The following is a 17285-nucleotide window of genomic DNA, read 5'->3' as shown; positions in this document are numbered from 1 at the left end:
TAATCTAAATGAGATATAATCACATAGTGGGTCAAACTATGCTAACCCCATAAGTTTTTTGAAAAAATTCAATACAACAACCAAGTGTGCATACTCTGGTGTCTTTAAGTTTAAGTCTTCCTGATATTGTTAGAAAGCTGGCATTGTACTATATATTGCTTGCGTTATTAAAGTTTCTTGGGGCATTTAATTATAGGTGATCTTTTAGTTTTAAAATTCAGGGGAGGTGATTCAAGCTTTAATTATTGAGTAGAGGTGACTAAATTTGATTAGTGATTAAGGGGCATTGAGCTTGCCCAATAGTTTCATTTTTGACACTTTGGCCCTCTGTTTTATTTTTAATACTTTGCCCTCAAGTTTTATTTTTAACACTATAACCCTAAACTTTACTTTTAACACTTTTTCCTAAAGTTTTATTTTTAACACTTTGACCCAACCACTATAAACCCTAAAATACAAAAATCGGGAGAAAAAATATCCTTTTCGGCCGTTTTCTCCGTTTTTGTTCTTCCCATCTCTTCTTCGTGCTGCTTTCTTCTTCTTCTTCTTCTTCTTCTTCTTCTTGGTCCGCCCCTGCTTTCTTCTTCTTCTTCTTCTGCCATTACTCAAGAAAAAAAATCATCCAATTTTACAATTTTTTGATTGAATGTCATTGGTGTAGCACTGGAATTACTTCATAAGTGTTTTCCGGTCCATTGGTAAGTTAAACAATACTGTTTGTTTCAATTGTTCATCTGGGTATAGTTGTCTTATTTGCTGATTTTCCCAGATTCGTAGTTACAGCAGTATTGTTGTTGCAACAAGTTCTAAAGGTGTTGTATAAGAGCTTCTGAACTTTTTGCATCAGCTGTTGCAGTCCTAGTGTTTACCAAGAGTTGTTGATAAATTATGAAGTTGTTGCAACAGATTTACTAATCTGTTGCAACAATTACAAAAATGTGAATAAATAATTTACAACAGCTGTTGTACTTTATGCAACAATGAAAAATCGTTGGAGAGCTCTACTCTTTCCAACAATCGAGTTACTTGTTGCAACAAGTATGATACTTGCCGCATCAAGTACATCGCTTGTTGGACATAGTTTCTGATTGTTGGATGAAACAGAGATCGAAAGTCGTCTCAACAAATAAGTGAGTTGTTGCAACTAGTAACCTACTTGTTGCAACAAGTATGTTATTTGTTTCAATAAGTCACTTAGTTGTTGCATTTTGTTATGAAATAGACAAAAACTGAAGCTGTCTCCAACAAGTAATCAAGTAGTTGGAACAGGTTACATACTTGTTGCAACAAGTACGTTAGCTGTTCCAACAATTCATATAATTGTTCCATTTTGTTATGAAACGAGAGAAGAGATCGAAGTCTGTCTCCAACAAATAAGTGAGTTGTTGCAACTAGTAACCTACTTGTTGCAACAAGTCGCTATTTGTTCCAACAAGTCACTTAGTTGTTGCATTTTGTTATCAAACGGACAAACCAAGTTTGTCTCCAATAAGTTACCAAGTAGTTGGAACAAGTTACATGTTTGTTGCAACAAGTACGTTAGTTGTTCCAACAAGTCAGATAGTTGTTCCATTTTGATATGAGACAGAGACAAAAACTGAAAATGTCTCCAACAAATAAGCGAGCTGTTGCAACTAGTAATCTACTTGTTGCAACAAGTCAGTTATTTGTTCCAAGAAGTCATTTAAAGTTGTAATTAAGTTAACTAATTTGGGTCCAAAATTACAGGAAAAAACCACTCAATTATGAACTTAATCATAAATTTAAGTGGCCTTTGGGCTTGGGGTGGTCAAAGCTGTCACCTAGAGTAATTTCAACACTTGACATTCAAGCATTGCAACTATTAGTTGTGACAAGTTTGAACATCCAAGCTCAAAGGCCGCTCAAAATTGTGATTAAGTTAACTACTTTTGGGTCAGAAATTTCAGAAAAAACTACTCAATAATTAACTTAATCATAAATTTAAGTGGCCTTTGACTTGCGCTGGTCATGACTGATTTTCTTAAAACAAAATATATTTAGTCACCATTAATGGGGGACTCAATAATAATAGGTGTTGATTGCCATGGTGAATGGATCGAGGTGAACAATCGATATATTTGGCGATGGAAGGGTAGTCACATGTTAGAGACGATAGCGATGACTGTCCCAAGAGATGTTGAGTTTGATGATTTTGTGAACTTAATCATTAACTATTGTGAATTAACTTGTGAACTGAAAGACCTTGTCATCACTTATATGCATAGCTCTTTCGAAAATCAGAGGGTCTTTCCTTTTAAGATAACCGATCAGAGTCGTTTGCGTACTTATTTGAAAAATGTAGCTAGGCCCATTTTAAGGGTATACGTGGTTGGAAGCCCGGTCGAGAACCATAATTTAGCTCAAGACCAACAAGATGTGTTAAATGATAAATTGAAAGGGGTAGATATGGTTATTCCAGATAATAGAAGTGTGAAGCCCCATGGAAGTGGGGGTGAGTCGATCCCTATACCCGAACTTGCGAGTAATACACCGTGTGCTGCACAATCGTCACAGTCCAGCCATGTTCAAGATAATGAAACAGGTTTTTATAAAGGAATGTCATTCAATTCGCGAAGTGTGTATTGCTTTAGATATGAACATCTGAAGTGCAAGTGGTGGCCAAGGGATGTGAAGCTTTTAAGTTCTAGCAAACGCGGAAGAAGGTGGACAAAGAAGGCTATGCGGAAAAAAAAATGCTCCTTATGCAAAACAGTTGGCCACAAAAAAACATGTCCAAGCCGAAATGCTCCATAGTTGTAGATTGCATTGTGTTGTAATAATAGTTATCTGTTGGATCTTTATGACATTTTAATGTTATTCTTTCTTAACATGATAATTTATATTCTTGGTGATTATGAACTTGGTTTATATGATATGTTGTTCGTGTTCAAATCACTAATGTGTATATTCTTGTTAATAAATTGTTGTACAGTTTCCAACAAGTAATGAATTTGTTGCAACAGCTCTGTAACTTGTTGGATTTTATCGAACAAGTAACAGGATTTGTTGCAGCAACTAGTAAGTCGTTGAACATATTACAAAAAATCGGAGTTTTTAAGCAGATGCAACTAAGTTATATGTTGGTTTTTCTAACAAGTGGGGTGACTCAAGTTTTAATTATTGAGTAGAGGGAATCAGCCACATTTAGTGATAAACAATGAAAATCAACCATATTTAGTGATAAACAATGAAAATCAAACAAGTGGAGTGACTTGTTACAGAAAATGGGTAACTTGTTGGGTTTTATCGAACAACTAACAGGACTTGTTGAGGCAACTAGTAAGTCGTTGAACATACTACAAAAAATCAGAGTTTTTAAGTAGATGCAACTAAGTTATATGTTGGGTTTTTTCTAACAAGTGGAGTGACTCAAGTTTTAATTATTGAGTAGAGGGAATCAGCCACATTTAGTGATAAACAATGGAAATCAAACAAGTGGAGTGACTTGTTACAGAAAATGGGTAACTTGTTGTGTTTTATCCAACAAGAGTAAGGACTTGTTCAACAACTTACTCAGTTTGCTGCAACAGATACTACACTTGCTGCAATAGATACTACAGTTGTTGCAACAGATACTACTTGGTTCACCCATATTTAGTGATCAATAAAGGGAATCAACCATATTTAGTGATAAATAATGGAAATCAAACAAGTGGAGTGACTTGTTACAGAAAATGGGTAACTTGTTGTGTTTTATCCAACAAAAGTAAGGACTTGTTCAACAACTTACTCGGTTCTTTTCTACGGACTACGGTTGTTGCAACGATACTACTTGGTTCACCCATATTTAGTGATCAATAAAGGGAATCAGCCATATTTAGTGATAAACAATGGATATCAGCCACATTTAGTGATAAACAATGGAAATCAAACAAGTGGAGTGACTTGTTATAGAAAATGGTAACTTGTTGTGTTTTATCCAACAAGTAACAGGACTTGTTCAACAAAATTCTCAGTTTGCTACAACAGATACTACACTTGCTGTAACAGGACTTTTTTTTTTTGAATTTTCTGCTATAATGCAACCAAACCCTATGTGGGCTGCCTACATATCCCGCCGAGGGAATCATGTTAGCGTAGTTCGTAATTACATTAAAGGAAAGGTTGCAAACTAAGCAATCTAATCTAATGTCGTCCTTTGATTTCTTCTTGAATTGATAGCCTTCATGCTTATGTCATTATCTATCGGCTATTTCAATTTCTTCCAAGTGGAATCTTGTCTTGTCCTCTAATTTCTTTGTTATTCTCTCGAGATGTATGTTGTCTTCCCGTTCTTCATAATCGTGTTCGGCACATAAACTTTATTCATTCATTTCGTTATATGTCACAATCATAAAATTGGCAGATTTGATAATTTATATACTAAATAAAATAGAAAATAACAAATAATAGACAGTTAAGGAAAAATAGAAATGCATTCATAGATTTTGCAATTAAGCTTCCAAAAGATGAGGCAAAACAACAAAAGTTTTGGGCACGATTCAAGCCTCAATTTTTAAAATCATGATATTTCAAAAGTTCACTACATGTTCAATCTACCAATACTCCCGGTGAACCAAGGACGGAGTAGGAGTCCAATTCTTCAAAGTCTCTCCTGGTTCGGCACCCCAGATGGTCGGTGTCTCGGTGTTGCGAGTAGTAACCTTCATTGGTTCTTGTCTTTGGACTGTTTCCACGGGAGCGACAAAGGTTGATGACATACCCCTTTTAACCTTTCCAATTGGCATGATGGTTTCTTTCAAATCCCAATCTTCCTCAATAGTTATCATGTTCACATTAGCATTTTCGTGAGTAGGTAGAGGGTTGTTGTCCACATTAGGTGAGCCCCAAGAAGTTGAATTGCCCTTCCTTGATTAAGGCTTCGATCTTATTTTTGAGACCATAGCAATCTTCGGTATCGTGCCCAAAGAACTCCAGAATGATATGCACAACGCTTGGAACCATCAAACTATCTCGGAATAAGATTCAGAATTTTTCCTTCAATTGGTTGTATCACGCCTGCTGTTTTCAAACTTTCAAATAATTGAGCCAAAGGTTTAGCGAATCGGGTGTAGTTGCGGGTATTTCTGATTTCAGGGTTTGAACGGGTTTTAGGTATAGCATGTGGTCGATTTTGATAAGTTAGAGCTTGAACGGATTGATATGGACGTGGATTTTGATAGAGAGGTGCTCGAGGTTGGGAGTAGTTTTCTTGGGCGTTGTAGACAGGGTAAGGAGTTAGTGGAGCTTGGTAGGGTACAACATATTGGTAAGGGTAGAAAGGTTACGTGGATGGTTAAGGTATGTAATGGCTTGGCTTGGCTTACGTCCTTGGATATTCATGGCTAGCAGGCGACATCTTCTTTCTTCTTTTTGGTCCCAATCGATAGAACCAACTTGAATAGCTTTGCTTGCGGCTTAACGCAAGCGGTGAGATCCCGAATTTTTTCCCCGATTTGATTCCTTCTTCCAAGGCTTCTCCCATTCTGACAACTTCTGTGAACTTTTATCCCATCATGCCTATCATTTTCTCATAGCATATGCCAGCCTGACATTCAATGAAGGTAGCAGTCATTTCTCTATCACTCATCGGGGGTTGAACCCTAGCTGCTTCTGACCTCCAACGTAGCGTAAACTCACGGAACGACTCAGTTGACTTCTTGGTTACCTTAGTCATGAAGACTCTATCTGGTGTGATATCGGTATTGAGCCGAATCGGTCCGTAAGTCTTGTGCCATATCACTCCAACCACGCCATTTATGAACATCTTGTTGCGTATACCAAGTAAGAGCCTCACTTGCAGATAAAGCTTCTTATGAATAGCTTCATCCTTATATTACGATCTCTACCTACTCAACCGCTTTGTCACAATAAGCCCCAAATGCGTATGAGGTCGCACATTCCATTAAATATATCAAATTTCGGCGGCTTGTAGCCTACGGGCAAATCAACGTCAGGCTGAACACACAGATCTTCATATTCTACACTCTTGTTTCCCCTAGCAACTTGAAGGTTTCTCATTACTTCTTTGAGATTGTGGATCTCTTTTAACAACATATCATCTGCCATTACTTTTGCATCCTTTTACATTTCCTAATATTGATCCACCTCAGGTTGGAACCTGACCGTCACTGGGTTGGTAAGGGCTTGTGTTTCCGCTGCATATATCGGAGGAACATATTGCGCGTTAGGAGTGACAAAATGTGCCCCTTGTATATGCTGGGTTGGATAAGTTTGGACGATCGGAGTGTTTTGGATTGGGGGTGTTGTGTTATAAGTGGTATTGATAGGTGGTTGGTTCGGTGGGTTTAGAGGAGTAGTTGTAGGTGGTGGATTAGTATTAGCGGATAAATGAACGTAAGGAGTGTGAACTAGCGATTGACTTGGTGGGTTGATGGGTGGTAGATTAGGAGTAGCATAGGTAGTGTAGTTGGGTGGTTGACTTTGTAGGGGAGTATAGACGGATGATGGATTTGGTGGATTTGCGGGGGTGATTGGAGGTAAGTTGTTATTGGTAGGTGCATTATTTTGCGAAGGGAAATGTTCAGGAACTGGAGATTCAAGTGATGGAAAACGAGGTGGGTTTGGTGCGACATTTCTAGGTTCAGGAGGTGGACTTTGGAGTGTGATGGACAAATTGGTCAAGTCCCTAACCCGATTCAGTTCTCCACGTAGATCCTCAATCTCTTGAGTCGAAGGGCGATATGTTCATCATGTTGAATAGTAGTTCTATGTTTGGAGTCTCGGGAGGATCACTAGGGATCACGATGTTTTCCAAACCAGTTGAAATAGATGCGGCTGGATCAGACATAGTAGTTTTCCTTCCTTGAACAACCCAACTACGTCGAGGTAATGCTGACGTCTTTGACCTTGTGAAGTAAGGATGGTCGACCAGCTCGAATGTCAACACGAATCAACTCTCTTGGGAATAAAAAAAAATAAAAAGGAAGAAACATAAAATGCAAATGATATTAGTCTCAAATTAAAATATCTAAGTGAAGTCATGATCACGTAGAGTCAAATAAAGTCACGTAGCAAATAATTCATCAAGTAAAGGCAAATAATTTGTCAAGAAAAATGTAAACAAGTATATCAAACAACAATAACGCGTCCTACTATGCATGTGATCTCTTTGTGTCAGAGGCAGGCCTAATGTTTGTTTGAAGGGTAAAATGTGTCATAATACGTCATCCCATTGCTCTTGGCTAATTAAACAAATTCTATTTCCCAAAATAAAGTACAAAAGTAATGTAATATTTATTACATATCAAATGAATACAACATAAAGTACTTCCTAATCTAAGTAAAGTAAATACAGTTTGTCATGTCTAAATTTACGCTCCATTTTGTGATGTCCTTGGTTCTCGTCAATTGTTAATCACAGATGTACTCCGATGTAAAATCCATACTTGTCATAGAAACGTTAGTCATTCCCTCCCTCCTAAAGTTTAATTAGTTAGAGCAAATGGTCAATATTTAGGCACAATTATCCTTCAAACATGCACATAAAGTATGATTAGTGTCACTTGGGGTCGTGGACCTACTTGGACGTTTGGGTAAAGTCATCTAATGGGCTTAATACACCAAGGGTATTAAACCTCCTAGGTCATGAAATGTATGATCCTAATAAAGGGTGTTGGTTTAGCTCTACTCTAGGTTGACTAAGAGTGGGTTCACTAGACGCAAGGTTCCCGAGCGGACAACTCGAGTGAGAAGGCTACACGGTCACACGAAAAATCCGGACACCCCACGCATATGCCAACTCTCTTAAAATTTGAGATTTTGAAAGAAATTTGCGCATCCGCAAAACACACCTCGCGTGTACGTGTGGTAGTGTGAATTTCCAGATGTGGAGAAAGTGATACGGGATGACAGTTTATATCAAAACAGTAACACTTAAACAATTTATATCAAACAAACAATTAATAGCATGTAAAAACAGTTAACAACAAATAAAGTAATTAAAACAAGCACACAAAGCCTATTTAAACTAAGTCCGTTATGGTTAGAACCTAAGTATATTCCCCAGCGGAGTCACCAAGCTGTTATACCCCATTTTAACCAGGGTCAAAATGGTTTACAACATTCCGGTAATTCCGGGGTTAATTAAAGTTAAGGAGTCTCCACCTAATTATTTATGGTGAATTAGGACACCTAAAGTTCATTAAAGTTATTTTCTAAAGTTAACTCCGTTTTAAGGTCTACTAACTTAAGATTCTAGGTAAGGGTTCAATTAATCTAAAGGGAAGGTATTAAACATCCTTTAAGATCCATTAATAATGGTTAACCGACCGGACTTAATTAATTAAAAAGGCTACGGTAATGTTCAAAGAGCGTTCCTTTTTAATTATGAAAAGAATACTAAGCACGAAAATAAGCCAAAGTATCATATTAACTTAAAGTATATTTCATGTTTAAAAGTAAAATAGCTGCTTGTTTTGGTACCTTAGTAGAAATCTGATTGTGGAGATTAAAAGCGGACACAAGATTGCGAGAGTAATACTTGGACCCGCGAAGTGAAAAATAAAGGACTTGATGTCAGAACTTAAAGAAAGAAACATTTTTAGAATAAAGAAATATTTAATACTTGAGGAAAGTTTCATATTCTTGGCTCAGTAACTTAAAAATTTGATACGAATTTGCTGAGCCTAAAAGAACGCCATAAGCATTTTAACTCAAGGTTTTAAAGGATAAATCTAAAAAATACATAATGGGGTTAGTGAAAAGTGAGCCAAAACTCAAAATAGTTGACTGTTGGATTTTGAAAACTAATTCTAAACTCTAGTATATCTCGTTCCGGTTCAAATCAAGCCACTGTCAAATTCTTCTAAGCATTGAGTCACTTCTTGATTATATGAAAATGCAAAGCTCTATCATGAAAAAGACTTGTGAAATATTGGAAGAAACTTAGATGACTCCACTTAGATACTGAACACAAAAACCTCCAAATTAAAATTCCTTTTTGAAATGCCCTGTTTTATATTATAGAGAAGATTCCTCGTTCTCTAAAGATGAAAAATCTAAATAATATTCCCGCTATTAATCTTATGGCCTGTACAAATTAAAAAAAAAAAAAAAAGAAGTAAACACATAATTGAAGATAAGATGTTAATCATAGCACACAATAAATAAAATGAGCAGCACTAAATGAGATGCTCCATGGTCGTGTTTGACTCCAACAGAAGGATAAAAATCTCCTCTGTACTTTAATGTTTGAGAGGTGGGAAAGAATAGTGGATATGCGGACTTCATGCGGTAACGATGTCGTTGAGCCTCAAAGTGAAACTCTTCGGCTCCAGCGTTCATGTAAAATAAAAGAAAAGTAGGAGAGGAGTTAGTATAGGAAATTAACCATTCTTAACAATGTTAAAGAGAAGTAATAAGTAACCATGAAAAATCATAATAATCCACGAGAAACTGTCACATTTGGTTTAAAACCAAGATATTATAAGCGTGGTTTATATACTAAACATCATGTACGTTGTTTTTTTAAAAATAGTCTAGATTCTCATTATCGGTACCTTCTACACAAACTAGAATATTTCAAGTACTTGGAAACAACAAGCGGGATTTGCAAAGATTAAAATTACACCAAAAACACACTCCATAGATATGACTTTCAAGGAAAATGGAAACAGAGAGTGAGCAGAGATCAATATTCCACCGTTACTATATCAAAACAAGTTCCATATTCCTTAATTGACCATGTGTTAATTACTATAATTTCTCTAAATAGTATATCTAATTCTAAATCATTGTAGTCAATTTGTCATGGTAAGAAATCAGTTCAAACATATTGTGTCTAGACAAATTTATAAGGGTTATACAAATCAAGTTTTAAATCTAGCAGAATTTTAACAAGGGGCTAGGCTATTCCACCACATAACAGAGAGTGTGATAAACAACCAGAATGTGAAATGATCTCCTAATGCTTGGAGTCTAGAACACACAAGGCAAATATTTTGGAACAAATAGAACACTCCAGAGCATTTTGTCGAACGTCTATCACTCATATTTTGGATGATATGCAACCATGAAATGTGACCTTAAACTTAAACCAAAGAACATGATTTTTAACACATCCATGAATACAAAACACATAAGTCAGAGCTTCTTCATAAAACTTTTGACAAACATGGTTCAAACATAGCGAGAAACGAGATTTTAACTTAACAAAAATAAAATGGTAGTCATGTTTCACTAGCATTTATTTCATATATTCCATTTATGACTACAGTCTCAAACAAGAGAAAGAAACGAATAAAAGGATTGGATTTACCTCTTGTTGGTGCAGTGAACGGGACGTCGGGGCCTCGAACTTACTCTCTCGTTATGAACAGATTCGAAACTAGAGTGGAATGAGCTTGAATACCTTTTTCGTGGCTAAAGTTCACCAAAAAAAGAAAAGAAAACTTTTGGAAGATGATGAGATTATCTTCAAGGTGTTAAGTGTTGGCTAAAATTTCTTAAAGAAATAATTTTGATAGTGAAACTATGGTAAATCTTGAGTGTCCCAAGAGGATTTCAGCTGAGAGTTAGAGATTTATTTATAGAAGAAATATAGGGTTTATGCAATGGTATATTTTTTAGGCGGGATTTCAAAGTTGGATTTGAATTAGACCCGTGAACGGATCTCTTGTGCTCGGACCAAATTTGCAAAAGCATTCTTGGATTCTTGTGATATACTAAGATAGGTGATGGGAAATTTGCACAAAAATGATATTGATAAAGTCTGTCAATGACTGATGGAGTTCGGATCTAAATCGAAAATGGAATGGGGAGAAGAGGGGTGGATGTGGCTGCTGGTTTTTGACTTAGGTTTAGAGAGAATTGGATAAAAAATGTGTATGTGTATTGTTGGGTTGTAGCTGACTAACATTTTGTTGGGTTGCTCTTATGGTTTGGGCTGCTCCTTTGAGCTGATTAAAAAGGGAAATGGGGCTTATAATTAAGATGGACGTGATTTTCGCCAAATGGGTCAAACTTCATCAACTTTGCCAAATTGTCAATACAATGGCTAACTTTTGTTTAGAAAATCCATTCTTCTTATTATTTCTTTTGGCCTTCTAACTTAATAACTAGTACAATATATTATCACATGATGGCAATTAGTAATTAATATGTAGAAAATAAAGTACTAATATTACGAACTTATCGTTAATGATTTAGCATATAAAGCATCGACTTGTAGCTAATTTAATAAGTACAAAAATAAAGTAATGACGATCAATTATTAAAAAGAGGTGTAAAATAATAAAAATGTAATTAAGTTAGTAATTCTAAAAATGGTGACAATGATAATAAAAAGGGTAATTGCTATAATAGTAGAGAATAGTAGCGAAAATAAGGTAATTATTAATTTAGAAGCTTAGAAAGTGAATAGGAAGAAAAGAAGGTCAAAATTGGGTGTCAATACAAGCGTTCAAACATGCCACTCTGCTTCAATAGTTTCGTCCATAATTCAATGACTGGCTGGATGTGGATGAAGAACTCATCCTCTTGGATTTTTGAGACGTTGCAGTCATAAACATTTATCACCCCCTCCTCAATTATGAATTCGAGGGTGACAAACTGTCTGACATTTATGTTCATAATAGTAAGCACCCTTTTGGCACCAACCCACTCACGACCACCTTTGGCTGGTACAGTACCTCTACAATAAGCGATAACATCATCATCCCATATAAAATCATTAAGCATTTGATGAATGGAATAGCTTAATTTGTGCTTTCATCCGACAACTCTGTGTATCGTTTGAGCATGATATTGTAGAAGTTGAGATCCAAGATTATATCTGTGGAAGCATAGTGCTCGGTGAAGAAGTGCTTTGCCTCAAACGCATTAAGAGCATAATTTCATCACCATACTGCATTAAAAGTATAAGGAATGTCGCCACACAACAACTAAGTGAGTTGTTGCAACGAGTAGAACACTTGTTGTAACAAGTATTGGTCTTGTTGCAACAACTCTCTTAGTTGTTGGAGATTGTTATACAGCGCGGGTCTATTTCACCCAATCGCGTAAGCAACCTCCAACAACTAAGTGAGTTGTTGCAAACAAGACCAATACTTGTCGCAACAAGTGTTCCACTCGTTACGCAACAAATATATAACTTGTTGCAACTAATACAACCAAAATAAGACTTGTTTCAACAAAAATAATTGTTGTTTTCAAACTTACACCGGCCACCACCAATCTTCCATGCTTGTCATTATCCTGAAATCATCGGCCTTAAACTCATGCAATGAATACATCGTACCCTTGCTCTTCTTGGCATTGACGAATTTTTCAAGCTTTTTCATTTTTTGAGCATCTGCATGCTTATACACATTTACCTTTTTAAGATCAACAACAGCAGCTGCCTTGTGGGGTGTAGAAGATTTCCTTGACCTAACATCGGCAAGTGCCTTGGAAATTGCTTTTTCCTTCTTGCGAATGCGAATAGGAGTATAGGGTGAGGTCAGCTTCTTGGATGGATTGACACCCCTCTTGGATAACAAACTCTGTAAAGCAGAATTTGTGTCTTTTTGTGCCTTCACCAACTTCTCAACATTTTTTATCAAATCATCCATTCACCGCTTGCAATAGGTGCATTCACAAGCACATTTCGATGTGTCGGCACCAACAAAGGAAAATCTACCACCAAATCCGCCACAACTAACATCTCCATCAATTGGAGTTTGTCCACCGACATCACCACCAATTGGAGTTTGTCCACCAACAACACCACCAATTGGAGTTTGTCTACCAAAATCAACATCATCATCTATTATTTTTTCACCGACAATTTCTGCCACAACATCATCAACAAAAGAAAGTTGACCACTAGCAATAACACCACCACCACCAACATCTACCACAATCGATTCTCTTTTGATGGCTGTCACTCCAGCCCAATTCTAATTTCATCCCCTCAATCATTTTATCGTAAATCGATTTTAAGGGCTCAAAGGAAGCAAGGAATGGCATCTCCAACTCCCGCATCGTCGGGACAAGCCACGGGTGCACAACCTACAACAAAAAAGTAGATATGTTAAAATGGTCCTAAATCATGAAATGCAACAGATGACAAGGTTGTTGCAACAGGTGTCATACTTGTTAGACATTGTCCAACAGATTAGTAACTTGTTGCAACATGTGTCATACTTGTTGGACATTGTCCAACAGATTAGTAACTTGTTGCAACAGATGTCATACTTGTTGGACATTATCCAACAGATGACCAAGTTTATTCTATATACATGTCTTAAGGCTTACCTCTTCCAAAAGAGGGTTAAAAAGATCAACACTCAATCTTGTGTTGCTCTTTGCAGTCAGCCATCTAAGCATTCTTGGAAAAGACACTTCTGAAGGGTAGTCCTTCACTTGTTGTCGGAGGTGAGGAATGACTTCAAATGCCTAAGCCTAGAAAACAAGATACCAGCAAAATCAGAATGATGATAGAAATACAAAAAGTACAAGAAATTGACATTGCAAATGCTTTACCATGAAAGCCCAAGGGAAGCCATATAGATTGACTGTCTTCACTGTTGGCTTAAGCTCTTTCGATAAATAGTCAACAGTCAACTTGAAGCTTTCCCGGCCCCATCCATGGTTGTTGAATGCCTCATAGTCCTCCGCAATTTAAGCGAACCAAGTGGTATGTTCGATACTTGTATCTTTTGCCATAAAAACACAAGCAGCACAAACCAAACTAAACACAAGAATCGCTATGCTTTTTTAACATGGTTTTGGACTGCAAATCTACAAGCACCTTATCTCCTTTGTAGCTTTTTCCAAATAACTCCACCAAACCAGCTTCACTCTTATCTTTTCCACCCTTTCCTATTTTCTTGTCTTCTTTGGTCGTCTTGCTAGTCCGGCTAGCTTATTCAATACAACGAGAGGGAAGCTCACAAGGATGACATCTAAGGCCAGTAACTATGGCAAACTCTTTCAAGCCAAAGCACATCGGCATGCCACAGTAATTAATCCAAAGCTCATCCTTTGCATCCGAAAGAATTCTACGCTTCATAAGCCCATATACCATTTTCATTTGATGCACCGGTCTCTTCAGGAAGATCCAAATACACCCCAAAACAGCTTTTCCTAAAGAAATCCTCCAACCCCTGCTTTTTAGCCTAAATATATCAAAGTTCTTGACCATGCCTGATTTGACCGTAAGATTAACGGTCAAATCATTATTTTCATTCAACGGCATCCTCACGGCATACTTGTCAATGCGAAAACCTTGACAACCTCGTCAATGGAAGGTCTCGTTATGATCTATGTCCAATCTACTAAAGATTCGCAATTAAATTGGCATTCACACTATTTCTCTTCTTTGTTCTTAATTCAGCTATGAACGTCGACAAGTGAATTGTATTTTCGGAAGCACTGTCCTTTTCATCATCTTCATCCAATCCATCTCCTTCATCTACTCCATCAGCAGTTTCTTCGGCTTCTAATTCTTCTTCACTTTGTTCATTTGTATCTACTGCTTTCTTGGCTCTATACTTCCTCTTTTTCTGAGGATTGATTGTCAGTTTGGCTGTCTCTTTCCTCTATATTTGCTGATTCAATAACAGATTTTGCTAAATCAGCAAGATTCTCTAATGATGATTGTACTCTAGCTTTTTTATTATCTCTATGACCCTCAGTTGATTTCTCAACTTTTCTTTTAGTCTTCGAGACAATTTTATCTACACACAGGAGAAAAAAAAGCTTCAACTGATTAGTGCATCATTCAAAGTAAACAGATAATAAGAAGTGCAGCATTTGATCAAACAAAATACAACAAGTAACAGAATTCCCCAACAACTGAAGAATTTGTTGCAACAAATGATGTAACTGTTGCAACAAGTGAATAGGTTGTTGCAACAGATTCTTCAGTTGTTGAATAAGGGATTAAGTTGCTGGATATCTTCTACAAACACAACCAAATAACTGAAGCAATGTCCAACAGATTTATAGTTGTTGCAACATATTGTATACTTGTTGCAACAAGTGTATAACTTGTTGCAACAACTAAAAATTCATTGGACATCTTCTACAAACAGAACCAAAAAGCAAGCTAAGTCTACTTGATTTGTAGTTGTTGCAACATATTGTATACTTATTGCAACAAGTGTATAACTTGTTGCAACATATTGTATACTTGTTGCAACAAGTGTATAACTTGTTGCAACAACTATAAATCATTGACATCTTCTACAAACAACCAAAAAGCGAAGCTAAGTCCAATGATTGTAGTTGTTGCAACATATTGTATACTTGTTGCAACAACTAAAAATCTGTTGGATATCTTCTACAAACAGAACCAAAAAACTGAAGCTATGTCCAACAGATTTGTAGTTGTTGCAACATATTGTATACTTGTTGCAACAAGTGTATAACTTATTGCAACAACTAGAAATCTATTGGATATCTTCTACAAACAAAACCAAAAAACTGAAGTCCAACAGATTTGTAGTTGTTGCAACAGATTATATACCTGTTGCAACAAGTGTATAACTTGTTGCAACAACTAAAAATCTGTTGGATATCTTCTACAAACAGAACTAAAAAACTGAAACTATGTCCAACAGATTTGTAGTTGTTGCAACATATTATCTACTTGTTGGCACAAGTATAGAAATTGTTACAACAACTAAAAATCTGTTGGACATAGCTTCTATAAACAGAACCAGATAAATACTTGGACAAGAACAAAAAAACCATATGTTGGATATCTACTCCTAAACCCTGGACCATACCAGGACAACAACAGAAAAAAATTATTTATTTCACTACAAACACACAACAACAACAACAACAACAACAACAACAACAACAACAACAACAGCAATAACAGCAACAAGATGGATTTTATCCAAGCTTTTCCTAAACACTGAACCAAACCAAAACAACAAGCATCTACTTCCAAGACAACGGCCCAAATCGCTACTACGTACACACAATCATACAAGTTAAACAAAATACACCAAATGCATGTGCAATAATTGTTTATCCTTTCTTTTCCTAAACCATACCATAACAGGACAACACCAACACCAACATCAACATCAACATCAACACCAACACCAACACCAACACTAACACCAACACCAACACTAACACCAACACCAACAACAGTATTTCACTACAAAATACACTAAATAGAGGTTTTTAAAGCAAACAACCTCAAAGAATGTCTCCAGAATCACAACAAGTGCGGGGTTGCCGCAAAGAACTTACTCATCTGTTCGAAAAAGTCAACAAGATTGCAAGCCATTTTTTTGAAATCCTAAGGAGAACAAGAACAAAAACATCACAAAAAACCATAATTTGACAACAACCTACGCTATTTACAAACGCAAAAATCCCAACCAGTTAAACAAATACCCTAAATAAGGGTTTCTCGAACAAGAAGCAACAAAATAAACAACATTGAAGACAAACCCATGTTCTTCTTCTTCTTTTTCTACAACCAAAATCACCAATTTCTACCAAATAACTTTTGGAACAAAGTGAACAAAAACTTTACCTTGATATTAAAGAAGAAGTAGCGAATGCACCTATGACGAGACTTATGTATTTGTGCTGAAGAAAGATGACAAGAAAAAGAGGAGAGATGAGAGACGTCCAAGTGAAGGAGATTAACTGTTTTCTTGGGATTTTGATTTTGAAATATGGAAGAAGTGTGAGGGAGTTGTGGGGAGGAAACTTTGGGATGTTTTGAATAATGGGTGGGTGTTTTGGATTTTTTTGTATTTTGTAAAAGATTAAGAAGTTTTAAAAATTACATTTTGGACCCCAATCTTCTTAATCCCAAATTTAATTGGGTTTTGATGTGGGGTGGGCCCCACACGTCACCTTTAGTAATTTGAAGACTTTTTAGTCACCTTCAGTTAATTCTTCGAAGTTTCTTACTCCTTTTAATTTAAAGACACGTATTTTTATTAATAGTTTTAGTACTACTTCCATATATTCTTAGTGAATACTCCCTCCATTCCATAATAAATGATGTTTTAGGCATTTTAATTTTTTCCAAAATAAGTGGTGCTTTAGGATTTCAAGAAAACTTTGGGCAGATTCTTCCAAGATTACGCTCATTTAAATAGTCAAGATTCATTAACTACATTTTCTTTTTTTAGAAAGTAGTAAAACTTGATTAGGGGTAAGTTAGTAAAAACACTCCTACTTTTCTAGGAGCCAGCAATTTCTTAAGGGATGTGCATGAGCATAAAAACCTATTTATTATGGAATGGAGGGAGTATAGTTTTTTTATTCTCTCCTTTTCTATATGATTTTTAAGTATGTTGATT

The sequence above is a fragment of the Lycium ferocissimum genome, chromosome 9 (assembly GCF_029784015.1).
Source record: "Lycium ferocissimum isolate CSIRO_LF1 chromosome 9, AGI_CSIRO_Lferr_CH_V1, whole genome shotgun sequence".
NCBI classification, from domain to species: Eukaryota; Viridiplantae; Streptophyta; class Magnoliopsida; order Solanales; family Solanaceae; genus Lycium; species Lycium ferocissimum.
This window is presented reverse-complemented; position numbering follows the sequence as displayed.